Source organism: Danio aesculapii, chromosome 23, assembly GCF_903798145.1.
Source record: "Danio aesculapii chromosome 23, fDanAes4.1, whole genome shotgun sequence".
Lineage (NCBI taxonomy): Eukaryota > Metazoa > Chordata > Actinopteri > Cypriniformes > Danionidae > Danio > Danio aesculapii.
Genome location: NC_079457.1, coordinates 758901 through 773900, shown reverse-complemented (window position 1 = coordinate 773900; position 15000 = coordinate 758901). Strand labels below are relative to the sequence as shown.

The 15000-nt window shown below is 38.5% G+C and overlaps 1 protein-coding gene across 1 annotated transcript in view; it reads left to right on the top strand.

Annotated features, from left to right (window-relative positions):
* The first annotated feature begins 7519 nt into the window (after positions 1-7519).
* calcrl2 (calcitonin receptor-like 2) overlaps positions 7520-15000 on the top strand; it is a 42128-nt gene continuing 34647 nt past the window's right edge. Inside the window, exon 1 of the mRNA XM_056449321.1 lies at positions 7520-7729. The gene's annotated coding sequence lies outside the window, so the exon portion shown is untranslated. The remainder of the gene's footprint in view (positions 7730-15000) is intronic.

The following is a 15000-nucleotide window of genomic DNA, read 5'->3' as shown; positions in this document are numbered from 1 at the left end:
TAATTACTAAAAATTACCCAAAAAGTTAATCTTTAAAAAAAAAACAATAAAAACGTAAATATAATAATGGAAATAGACAAATAAATACACATAATGAATGATCATAGTGATGTTATTTTCATTTAATAGGTTTTAACAGTTGAGATGTCTTAAGAGCTTTACAAGGGCTCTGGACTGACATCAGGAGATATTAAAAACCATCATTCATTTCCTTTTCGGCTTAGTCCCTTTATTAATTAAGGGTTGCCACAGCGGAATGAACCACCAACTTATCCAGCAAATGTTATACGCAGCGGATGCCCTGCCAGCTGCAACCCATCACTGGATCAACATCCACTCACACACTGATTCACATTCATACACTACAGATAATTTAGCATGCCCAATTCCCCTACATTGGACTAAACCGGAGCACCCAGAGGAAACCCACGCCAACACGAGAGAACATGCAAACTCCACACAGAAACACCAACTAGCACAGCTGAGGCTCGAACCAGTGCCCTTCTTTCTGTGAGATAAACATGCTACCCACTGTGCCACCGTGTTACCCTAAAAACCATCATCAACAACAATAATAAAAAATCAACATTAATATGAATCATCATTATCATCATCAACAATAATAATAAAAAATCATCTACAATAATAATAAATATCTTCATCATCAATAATAATATTAATTCATTCATTTACTTTTCGGCTTAGTCCCTTTATTACTCAGGGGTCACCACAGTGGAATGAACCGCCAACTTTTCCAGTATATGTTTTAAACAGCAGATGCTCCTCCAGCTTCAACCCAGTATTGTGAAACACCCATACACACTCATTCACACTGATATTATCATGCTAACCACTGAGCCACCGTGATGCCCAATAATAATATAACACCAACAGTAATATAAATCATCATTATCAACAACAACAATAATAAAAAATCTTCAACAACAATAAAAATCATCTAAAAATCCCCATCAATAATAATAATAATCATCATCTCTATATCAGTGTAAAGGAGTTCGGTACAGTTAGCACACATTTGCTTTTGTAAACGTGAAACTTTCTAAATAACAGAAGAGTTGTCGTCGTTTTGTCCGTTTCCAATAGTCCGGCGTCACAATCCATAAACCAGAGCATTTCATGAGGGATCAAGAAGAAACTGGAGACAGTAGACCAGTGTCAAACTCAACCACTGAGACTAAATGAAGAGTGCTTTCTGCTGCTGTAGCCCTATATCATATGGTTGTTTATTGTGTGTGTGTGTGTGTGTGAGAACAACTGCTGCATTGAGGAGTGTGTGGAGCTGAGATTATTATTAACCGGCCCTACATGAGGAAACCTGTGGAGAGGAGAGGTCAAAGGTCACTCGCTGCCCAGAGCTAAACCACTGAGAGCAATTACTGAGCTGACCTTATCAACTCTGACCTGCAGGGGGCATCACACACACACACACACACACATTAGAAACGCATATCAGACACATCAGAAACGCACACACACATCAGAAACATACATATCACACACATCAGAAACACACATACATAATGCACACACACACACAGATGTCAGACACACACACATTTTAGACGTACACACACACACACACATATCAGAAACGCACATATCACACACATCAGAAACACATGCATAATGCACACACACGCACACAGATATCAGACACATACACACATTTTAGACGTACACACACAAATCTGAACTACACATATCAGACACACACACATTTCAGACACACACACAAACACACACGCACATATCAGAAATGCACATATCACACACATCAGAAACACACATACATAATGCACACACACACAGATATCAGACACATACACACATTTTAGACGTACACACACACACACATATCAGAAACGCACATATCACACACATCAGAAACACACATACATATCAGACACATTTTAGATGTACACACACACATCTGAACTACACATATCAGACACATACACACATTTCAGACACACACACATATCTGAAATGCACATATCAGACACATACACATCACACACATTAGAAACACACATACCTAATGCACACACACACACACACACACAGATATCAGGCACATACACACATTTCAGACACACATGCACATATCAGACACATACACATCACACAAATCAGAAACACACATACATAATGCACACATACATACACACACACACACACACAGATATCAGGCACATACACACATTTCAGACACACATGCACATATCAGACACATACACATCACACAAATCAGAAACACACATACATAATGCACACATACATACACACACACACACACAGATATCAGACACATACACACTTTTCAGACACACACACACACACACACACAACTGAACTACACATTTCAGACAGATTTCACACACATACACATATCTGAAATACGCATATCAGTCACAGATATCACACACACACACACACACACACACACACCAGAACCACACATACATACACATTTCAGACACACACGCATACATACGCACATGTCTGACACACAAATACGCGCGCACACACACACACACACACACCAGAAACACACACATACTGTATACATGCATGCGCACACATACACGTCAGATGCATACACACAAATACTCACACACACACACACTAGAAACACACATATCAGAAACATACACATGCATACAGACACATCAGATACACAGAAATACACGCACACACCAGAAACATGCATACACACATATCACAGACACACATGCTTGCTCATCTACACACACATCCAACTCAAATGTGCACACACACACAGACACACACACACTAGAAACACGCACATCAGACATACAAAAACTGTACAGTATATGCACACACACACACACACACACACACTTATCAGACACACAAATATCCCACACAAGCTCACTCGCACATATTAGAAACACACACACACCAGACAGATATATACACATGCACACGTAAGACACAAATATCACACACACACACACACACACACACACACACACACACACACATATCAGAAACATACACATGCATCAGACACACGAATATACACACACTACAAACATGCATACATATATATATATATACACACACACACACACATCAGACACACAAATATGCTCAAACATGCATCAAAATCACATATACACATGCGCACACACACACACACATCCATACACAAACAAGTATTTGCATACACACACATAAACACATATGTACTGTATACATGCACTCTATTACACAAACACACACACACACGTGAGATGTGTTAGAGAGAGGGGATTAGACTGTGTTGTGGAATCTGCTTTATTAATGTCAGCTTCCTTGACTTTATTAAAACACACACACACACACGGACACACACACACACACACACACACATCAAAAGGCCATTAAATGTTTTCAGCTCATTTTACGTCACAAACAAATTGCTTTTTCCATAATCAAGAGTGTGTGTGGATCTCAATTAAACTCATCTGCTACTGAAGGAGAACACCACAGAGCGGAAAAATCTGTGTGTGTGCGTGTGTGTGTGTGTGTGTGTCATTTAGCAGATCAGGCTTTGACTGAATGACAGGAAACACAATCACAGCAAAAGTTCATTATGAGGCTTGTATTATCTCTCTCTCTCTCTGTATGTGTGTGTGTGTGTGTGTGTGTGTGTGTGTGTGTGTGAAGTGGTTTGAATTAAAACAGCTTGTACGAAGCAGCTTTGATGGTCTGAGAGGAACAGAATAATCAAACATGAAACACACCACAGTAACACACACACACACACACACACACCAATAAACATTTTCCACATAAACGTCTGACACACACACACGTTCACTGAGACACACACCACAAACACTCATTACATCACATCTACACCACTGGAAAATATTGGAACGTTTGAGTGGCTTCATACAAGATGTTTTAGAGTGTCAGTCAGTCAGTCTGTTTATCAACAATTAAATTTGAATGGCAGTCTATGGTGACATTTACGTAACTAGTGAAAATACAATTACAGATATCATAAATGTAATTCTTCAAATCAACAATTACATCTTTGATATCTAGAATACATATCCTGAGAATGAATAAAATACAGATTATTAACACAATATCTGCAACACGTGGATGACAGAGACAACGTTAGGATCCAAGTGCAGGTGTTCGGTAGTCAGGCAAGCAAGGGTCAACACAGGTGCAAACAGATGAATAAAGGCGAATCCAGAATCGTAGTCACTATAACAGGCGAGAGGTGGAAGGCAGGCAGTGAACAGGGACAAACTTGGTAAAGGTCAAAACACGGAGAAACAAGACTAAGGAAAACGCGTTGAATAGTCACTTTACAGGTAAACAAGACTCGGCCAGGAAGTGAGTGTGTGTGCTGCTAAAGTAGTGTGTGTGATTAGTCCAGAAGCAGCATCAGCTGTAGGAGTCCAATCAGTGGAGACTTGGAGCAGGTGTGTGTGTGTGTGGCATGACTGAAAATGTAGTTCATAAGATGTAGTCCATGTGAAAGTTCTTACCAGCGACCTCTGGTGGTTAGAGATCGCTGGTAATCATGACAATATCATAATATTTCAAACTGAAGTAAACAATGTAAGAAAAAAGAACATGTGAACATTTCAGACCTCAGTGTTTAACATTAAAACACACACACACACACACTCACACACACACACACACACACACACACACACACACACACACACACAGACAAAGGGTCACTGTGGTAGACAGAAGGGAAATGTACAGTAACACACACACATAATTGAGTTGATCTATGCCTTTCATGCTGTGGCACATCCACACATATCTGGCAGCCAGTGCTGCTGTCTGTCCCTCTCCTAGAGTCATGTTCATCTGTTCCTCTTCAGTCGTGTTTAGAAAGTTCTCTCTGTAGTTAGTGAGTGTGTTGAAAGATGTGTCTCGGCTTGATTTAAAGTGTTGGCACTGAAGGAGAAAGCACACCTCTGTCTCCATCTGGCCTGTCCTACAGTGAACAAACACTCTCTGTTGTGTGGGTGTCCAGCTCTGTCTCGATGGCCAGCCTGTGTTCACTGAGCCTGTATTTGCTCAGGATCTGCCTCTGCTGTGTGTCTCTAACAGTCTGAAGATATTCTTCTGATTCATACTTGGATTTTATTGTTCAAAAGAGTTTACTTTGTGTTTTAGTGTCTTCAGCCCAATGTTCCAGATATGTACTTTCAGATTGTGTAATAATGTGATGTATTCTGATGTGTGTGTGAGGAGCAGTGCTGGTCTGACACTGCTCAGAGTCAGTAGAGTTGGTCAGGTTAGTCAGTCTCAGCACCAGCCGGCTCAGGGTGCTCATATTGGGGTTCAGTTCTTGGCTTTGAAATGCAGCGATTCTGTGGGTCTTGATTTCAGATGCATCCAGAACTTGAGGGATCTTTTTTTGTATATTAATAATCAATGGGAATCTGCTTAATTCTGCCCTACATGCGTTATTGGATGTTCTTAGTAATTTTAAGATCATTCTGCAGAGCTCTGTGTGTAGGGCTTCTGCTGGATGTCTGTCCCATCTAGTGTAGCTCTGATCACTGAGTGGACCCCATACCTCTCTTCTATACAGCGCAATGGGCTGAACTATACCACCAAATATTTTACACCAAATACGAATCAGTATTTTGGAATTTTTCCCTCAATGGTATATAGGGCTCTTCCAGCTTTATCTTTGAGAGCATTCACTGCTGAAACCACCTGATGCAGTGATGATCAGGCCAAGGGTAAGTGTACTGGATTGTGTCTTTCTGTTTGTCATTCTATATCCTCCTGAGACCCGAAGAAAATGTTTTTCTTTTTCTTTTTTTCTGTGATTTCCTACAAATTTTTGGGTTTTTAAAACTTCTACAATTTAGAGTTTAATTTTTAATTTCACAGTATGTCCACTGTAGTGGACCACAGGACCATTTTAGTTCAAAACGGCCATCACTCAGACAACAAAACTGTACAGGATATGGCTGTAAAGGGATAATAATCCAATATTAATGTAACAAAAACAAAACAAAAGCCATTTTTTCCTTTTGTATTGGAATTCCTGAAACAGTTTAGTCTGAAAGAGAGCCGAACTCAAAAAAACAAAACAAAAACCAAAAGAAGTGATGTTAATCCAAAACAGCTTTACCATGAAAGCTATTTAAAACTGATTGTCATTCTCTACATGTCTGATTGTCAGACTCTAAATCAGAGTCTCCCTCATCTATCTTATAAAGAATCCTCTCTGCTTCAGTTCTGCCCCTACAACATGCAGTCATTAATTACATTAAGATGGTCCTGGTGTCCACTATAGTGGACATTTAAAAAAGGAGGATATTTTGAAACACAAACAAGTAAGCTTTAAAAGCTAAATGTATTGTTCCTGACACTATATATATATATATATATATATATATATATATATATATATATATATATATATATATATATATATATATATATATATATATATATATAAATGTACAAATATACAAATATAAATGTAATAATAATAGTAAAAAAAACATTTAAAAAGCTCAATTTGACATGCCTCTCTCCTTCCCATAAAATGTGCTTTTTTTGTATGTCAGCCATTTTGGATGCAGTGTAAGAAGTGGTTCCTAGCAATCAAATGACATATCACTAGAAAGCCCAGGATGTCCTCTGAACAGTACAGCAGGACTTGACAGAGGAGCTCAAAAAAATCAAAGAAAATTAATGAAAACGCAGCGTCCACTACAGAGGACACTAGTCAATGGGCGGGGTATCAGGAGGAGATATATATATATATATATATATATATATATCTGTCTGTCTGTCTACAGTTAAAGTCAGAATTATTAGAACCCCTTTGATTTTTTTTCTTCTTTTTTAAATATTTCCTAAATGATGTTTAACAGATTCAGGAAATTTTCACAGTATGTCTGATAATATTTTTTCTTCTGGAGAAAGTCTTATTTGGTTTATTTCCACCAGAACCCATTTTAAGGTCAATATTATTAGCCCCTTTAATCTTTTTTTTTTTTTTTCAATAGTCTACAGAACAAACCATCATTATCCAATAACTTGCCTAATTACCCTAACCTGCCTAGTTAACCTAATTAACCTAGTTAAGCCTTTAAATGTCACTTTAAGCTGTATAGAAGTGTCTTGAAGAATATCTAGTCTAATATTATTTACTGTCGTCTGTCTGTCTGTCTGTCTGTCTGTCTGTCTGTCTGTCTGTCTATCTATCTATCTATCTATCTATCTATCTATCTATCTATCTATCTATCTATCCGTCCGTCTTTATATATTCATATATCAATCAATGTGTCTATGTCTGTATGTCCCTCATTCTATCTATGTATTTGTCTTTTGGTCTCTGTGTCCGTCTGTCTAACTGTCTTTCTAAATCTGTCTTTCTATATGTCTGTCAGTCTATCTAGCGATCTATCAGTAAGCGTCAGTGTCCGTGTGCTGCCTGCAGGTGGCGGTGTTGAACTCAACATGTCAGAAAGTCGCACACGCTCGAATAATTAGTTTCAGACACGCCGTTAAACTGTCTGCAATCAATAAAACAATAACTGATATCAACAATAATATACAGTATATAAATTGTAATTGTAATATCTGTTTATTTTTAGCAGTGTGTGTCGGCGTGGGTTTGACCGCCTAAAATTGAGGACCAAACACACACACACGCACACACACCCCTGACGAGCCTCTCACACACAGCGGAGCGGTAAGTAAACTTCACAGCTCTGATTGCTTTATGTTTATCGTCATATTTGATATCATTTCAGAGTGTTTGTTGTGTTATAAGCATAGTAACTCCTAAATCAGTCGATAAATGTGTTGATCTGATCGCTATAAACGTGTACTGTTCATTTAATGCGGTGTGTGTGTGTGGCTGTACGATATCCCACTGTATTTACATATCTACATTTAAGGCTTTTAATACAGAGACCCATACAGAAATCTGACTCTTGGCATTTCACATATCGGACATACAAGTTAATCTTTTTTTCAACCATTAGAATTATAAACATGTGCTTATATGTTCAAATGTCTTAGCTACATGTGTTCATGGATAGAATTATAATTATAATTATAAAATATAATATTCTTTTTAAATATATGTTGTGTATATGACATTTTTAGATGTGTTAAATCCAAATATAAACTTTCATACATACATATATGACACCAAATATTGATTTGTTAGCTCTTCTGATGTTAAAACGTTGATTATTATGTTGTGTAAATGTTACATGGCAATAAAACACGCCATCTTTTGTTATTTTGTGCAAAAATAAAACTCCAAATGACTAAATCTTATTTTAAATCTGGAATGTCATCAGTAGTCAAAAATTATTTATTCAAATACAGATTTATAAAGAGTTCATTAGCAAAAACAGATAACCATATTATTATTATTATTATTATTAATATTATTATTATTATTATTATTATTATTATTGCTATTGTATTCTTCAATACACAACATGAAACATGATATCTGAAAATCACTAAGAATTTTGTTATTTAAAGACAATAGAAAAATATATACACATCAGAGGCAAATAATATTGACCTTAATATTAAGTTTGTTTTGTAATTAAAAACTATTATATATTACTAATATATATACTACTATTAATAACTATTTTATTATAGTCAAAATAAAACAAATAAGACTTTCACAGGAAGAAATAAATATTGTAGAAAATACTGTGAAAATGTTTGTGGTGTATTAGGAAATAATTGAAAAAGAGTACAAAAAAAATTCCCAGCAGGGTGAATCATATTGATTTCAACTGTATATGTGCATGAATATAGCTGGAAAGACATTAAGAAACCACTTAACATTACAAATTTGTAATTAGAAATATACACTGACCGGCCACTTTATTAGGTACACTTTACTAGTACCAGTTTGGACCTCCTTTTGCCTCCAGAACTGCCTTAACCCTTCGTGTCATAGATTTAACAAGCTACTGGAAATATTCCTCAGAGATTTTGCTCCATATTGACATGATAGCATCACACAGTTGCTGCAGATTTGTCGGCTGCACATCCATGATGCCAATCTCCCGTTCCACCACATCCCAAAGCTGCTCTATTGGGTTGAGCTCTGGTGACCGTGGAGGCCATTTGAGTACAGTGAACTCATTGTCATGTTCAAGAAACCAGTCTGAGATGATTGGTGCTTTATGACATGGTGTGTTATCCTGCTGGAAGTAGCCATCAGAAGATGGAGACACTGTGCTCATAAAGGGATGGACATGGTCAGCAACAATACTCAGGTAGGCTGTGGCGTTGACACCATGCTCAATTGGTACTAATGGACCCAAAGTGTGCCAAGAGAATCTCCCCCACACCATTACACCACCACCACCAGCCTGAACCGCTGATACAAGGCAGGATGGATCCATGCTTTCATGTTGTTGATATCAAATTGTGAGCCGAGCATTCGAATGTGGCAGCAGAAATGGAGACTCATCAGACCAGGCAACGTTTCTCCAATCTTCTATTGTCCAGTTTTGGTGAGCCTGTGTGAATTGTAGCCTCAGTTTCCTGTTCTTAGCTGACAGGAGCGGCACCCGGTGTGGTCTTCTGTTGCTGTAGCCCATCCGCCTCAAGGTTGGACGTGTTGTGTGTTCAGAGATGCTCTTCTGCAGACCTCGGTTGTAACGAGTGCTTATTTGAGTTACTGTTGCCTTTCTGTCAGCTGGAACCAGTCTGACCATTCTCCTCTGACCTCTGGCATCAACAAGGCATTAGCGCCCACAGAACTGCCGCTCACTGGATATTTCCTCTTTGTCGGACCATTCTCTGTAAACCCTAGAGATGGTTGTGCGTGAAAATCCTAGTAGATCAGCAGTTTCTGAAATGCTCAGAGCAGCCTGTCTGCTCCTTTCTTCCCCATTCTGATGCTCTCTTTGACCTGCACCAGATCGTCTTGACCATGTCTACATGCCTAAATGCAGTGAGCTGCTGCCATGTGATTGGCTGATTAGACATTAGTGTAAACGAGCAGCTGGACAGGTGTACCTAATAAAGTGGCCGGTGAGTGTATAATTTTCTTTGAAGTATCATGAATGATATATATATATATATATATATATATATATATATATATATATATATACATACATACATACATACACAGTTAAAGTCAGAATTATTAGCCCCCCTTTGAATTTTGTTTTCTATTTTAAATATTTCCCAAATGATGTTGAACAGATTCAGGAAATTTTCACAGTATGTCTGATGATATATAATATCTTCTGGAGAAAGTCTTATTTGTTTTATTTCAGCTAGAATAAAAGCAGTTTAAACCCATTTTAAGGTCAATATTATTAGCCCCTATAAGCTATATTTTTTTCGATAGTCTACAGAACAAACCATTATTATACAATAACTTGTCTAATTCCCCTAACCTGCCTAGTTAACCTAATTAACCTAATTAAGCCTTTAAATGTGACTTTAAGTTGTATAGAAGTGTCTTAAAGAATATCTAGTCGAATAATTCTGACTTCAACTATATATATATATAAATAAATAAATAAAAGTTATATATTTATATAGTTTGAACTTTATGGTTCTAGATTAATGCAAGAATTACATTTAATATATCCAAAATATTCTGTGATTGTTGTGACCAAATTAAAGCTCAAAATGAAGTTACACACCCTGCAAAGCAGTGGCGGTTCTACTTTAAATGCCACGCTGGGCGAAACCTCCTCAAACATCCCCCTTCCCCCAAGAAATGAAGACACTATGTGGTTGACTTTATATATAGTTTAAATAACTATTTTAAAAACATTTAAATATATTTATTTATTTTCAATGAATAAAACAATTTGTTTATTATTATTATTATTATTATTATTATTATTATTATTATTATCATTATTATTATTATTATTATTATTATTATTATTATTATTATTATTATTATTATTATACAACTATTATTCTAAAAAATAACAAATCAATCCTAAATGTAACTGGAAAACAATGTAAAGACACAACTGGAGTAATATTCTAAGACTTTTGCATGAATATTATTTATGACCGTTCAATAGAATACAAAAATGTGTGTTTTATAAAAACTTGTTGTCTTAGAGCCGACTGACGGACGAGAATTGATATTATGAAGTCTTAGTTACCTCCCTGACTCATTATTCCTCCTTTCTGCTTTATAGCCATGCTTAGTGAAAGTAACATCATCATCATATGATAATAAACTTTAGCATGTCGATGCATATAGGGCGTGCATGTTTCAGTTACACACAAAGTGCAAAAGACACCAAATGTATTCTGGGATAACCGCTCTATACACTTGCATAAAGTAAATCTTATCTCAAAGCTTTTACTGGAGTACTTTTTTTGTCTCTCCATGCCGCCCCCAGCAAGGTACCGCCCTGGGCAATTGCCCATACTGGCCATGCCTAAATGCGCCACTGCTGCAAAGACAAGACAAATTTATTATGAAGCACATTACCTTTAATTCAAAGTGCATGAAGAAGAATTAAAAAAAGTATTTAAAAATACAAAACAAAGAATTAAAATGATTAAAAATTGTGTTTAAAAGGAATTGAATGAGAAAAGAAAGAGTGTAGGTTTATGTTTGTGGAGTGCTGCTGAGGTATCGTCATTCAGCCTTTTTCTATATTTTGTGCATGTAGTGAATGGTGTTCCCTTCTGAGGGCACTAAAGAGGTGTCAGGGGGCACGGTGCCCACCCGGTGCTGTGGGACATGCTGCTCTGCCAGGCAGCTGTTTGGGGTATTAATAGTGTGTGTGTGTGTGTACACCCTGGCTGTCACAACCTTGCAAGAGCTGTGCAATTCGTGAGTTTAGTTTGTGACTTTAAGAGATTTTGGCATTTTATCAAGACGTACAATTCAGCTTCAGAGTTCGTGTAAGTAGAAACACAAGCATTTGCTAGACAAGTAAACAATATTGTGTTGTTTTCAGAAATAATAATAGTGAGAAATAATAAATTAAAGAGTTTTTCCTTAATATTAGCAGAATAATCTGATAATGGGGTGAGCAGAATAATCTTATGTTGGAGCAAAAACAAGATTATTTCTCTTCCTCCATTGAGAGACAATATGTTTTACTTGTCTGGAAATGCTTCTTGCTTTAAGAATTTTTAGATATTTGGACTAGAAACAAGACACAAACTCTCAGTAAGAAAAGCATTTGTTTCAGTGTAAATAAATAAATGAATAATTATCTTATAGCACATATGGTTGATGAGTGTTCCCAGGTGCTCCAGTATAATTAAGAATAATTAGGAATTGAGATTATAAATAGATATCCGCAGAGAGTTTGCAACAGAACCTCTGTCCAGTTATATTGTGAGTATTCCAGATGTTTTTCCTCGGCTGCTGATCTCCATATAGGGAGATTTCCCTCTCTGAACAGGTCAACATCCCTCATTTGGAGCAACAGATCATCATACTGGATCAGGAGGGAATTCCACTGCATACCATATACATGTAGCATCTGCCTGATCAGTAAATAACACCCTAGCAACCACTGAGAACACCCTGACTACACTCTAATGACCACTCAGATACTCTGGTTTTGCCCTATCAACTCTCTTGCAATCACACATAACCTTAGCAACACAGAAGACCCAGACTACATCCTAGCAACCACACAAAACACTTTGTCTATTTGCTATCAACCACCCAGAACACCCTAACAACAACATATTAACGACAATGAGCACGCTAATAACACCATATCAACCACCAAGAACACCCTAACAACTACTTAGCAATCACATGGAACACCCTAACAACATCCTATAATAATTCAGAAAACTGACTGTGCTTTCAAAATCACCCATAAAACTAACAACTATTCAGAACACCCTAGCAACCACAAAACATGCCCTAGCAACCCTCCAGAACACCTGGATAACACTCTGGCTATTACACAGAAACGTCTAGCAACCTCACCACCACCAATAAGAACACCTTGACCACTCTCTAGTGTTTGAACCCTAACAACTGCCCAGGGCACCCTGACAACTCCCAGTCTATCACATAGAATGTCCTAGCAAACACCCGGAATTCCCTGACAAATCCCTTGTAATGACAGTGAACACAGCTTGGGCAAACAACCCGAAACGCCCTGACACTCGCAACCACCTGAAACACACTACGAACCACCAAGAACACCCTGACAACAACCTATCAACCACCCAGAATATTCTTTGATTCACCCAGAGAAACCTTGACGACACACTAATAAACACCCAGAACAAACTTCCAACATCCTTGCATCTATCCAGGACCAACCAACAACAACCTAGCAACCATGAAGAACCCACTTATCCACAAAAATGTACAACACCATAGCGACCACTCGGAACAAACTGACAACAGCCTAGGAACAGCCCAGAACAGCCTTTGATCTGCCTGGAGCACCATGACAACACCCTAGCAACCACTCAAAACAAACTGACAAAACCTAACTTTTATCCACAACACGCTAGCAATCGCCTAGAACCCTTTTGATCCACCCGGAACGCCCTGACAACACACTAGCAACCACCCAGAACACTCTTTGATCCCCTAGGAGCACCCTGGCAACACCCTAGCAACCACCCAGAACACTCTTTTATCCCATCAGAGCACCCTGGCAACACCCTAGCAACCACCCAGAACACTCTTTGATCCCCTTAGAGCACCCTGAAACACCCTAGCAACCACCCAGAACACTCTTTAAATCCCATCAGTACACCCTGGCAACACCCTAGCAACCACCCAAAACACTCTTTGATCCCCTTGGAGCACCCTGACAACACCCTAGTAACCACCCAGAACACTCTTTGATCCCCTCGGAGCATCCTGACAACACCCTAGCAACCACCCAGAACACTCTTTGATCCCCTCGGAGCACCCTGACAACACCCTAGCAACCACCCAGTACTCCACAAAATCCACAACTTACCACAACAAAAATAATTTTTACTGTGAAAAACTCATGTAAAGTCATGTTTACCCTCAAAACGCTGCCTAACAACCAGCCAGAACTAACTGACTACACCTTAGCAACCCCATACCAGTGAAAGCGAGTGTTGTACAGTAAAACAGCTCTCACATTCTCTCCTGAAATTGTAAAGGGCAGATGTCAATGGAAATAAATTAAATATTTTACTTGTCAGATAATGAAGAACGTGTGCGTGTGTGTGCATGCGTGCGCACTCTCTCTGGTCTGCTTTGAGTCGTCTGGCTCTCCTCCAATCCTGTTATTTTTGGACTCAGCATTGGGAAAGTAAGGAAGCGTATTATATTTCAGTGCAGCGGCCGCCAGCACACACGTGAACGCAGACGAGTGTGTTTGTGTGTGTGTGTGTGTGTGTGAATGAGTGTATGGGTGTTTCCCATTACTGGGTTGCGACTGGAAGGGCATCCGCTGTGTGAAACATATGCTGGAATAGTTAGCGGTTCATTCCGCTGTGGCGACCCCTGATTAATAAAGGGACTAAGCTGAAGGAAAATGAATGAGTGAATATTATTACGGCTTTGTATTTCTGTTTTTAAAGTTGCGTTTTCCACTATAATAATAATATAATAATTCCTCACATTAATATCGCGCGTTTCGGGACACTCAAAGCACTTTACACATTGGGGGGAATCTCCTCATCCAGCACCAGTGTGCAGCATCCACCTGGATGAGGCGACAGCAGCCATGTTGCGCCAGACCGCACACCAGCTGATTGGTGGAGAGGAGACAGACTGATGCAGCCAGTTATGATATGGGGATGATTAGGAGGCCATGATGGACAGAGGCCAGTGGGCAGATTTGGCCAGGATGCAGGGGTTAAACCCCTACTCTTTTACCAAGGACATCCTGGGATTATTAATGAGCACAGAGAGTCAGGAGCTCAGTTTAACATGTCATCTGAAAGATGGCGCTCACTTAGCAATATAGAGTCCCCATCGCTGTACTGGGGCGTGAGGCCCACACAGACCGCAGGTTGAGC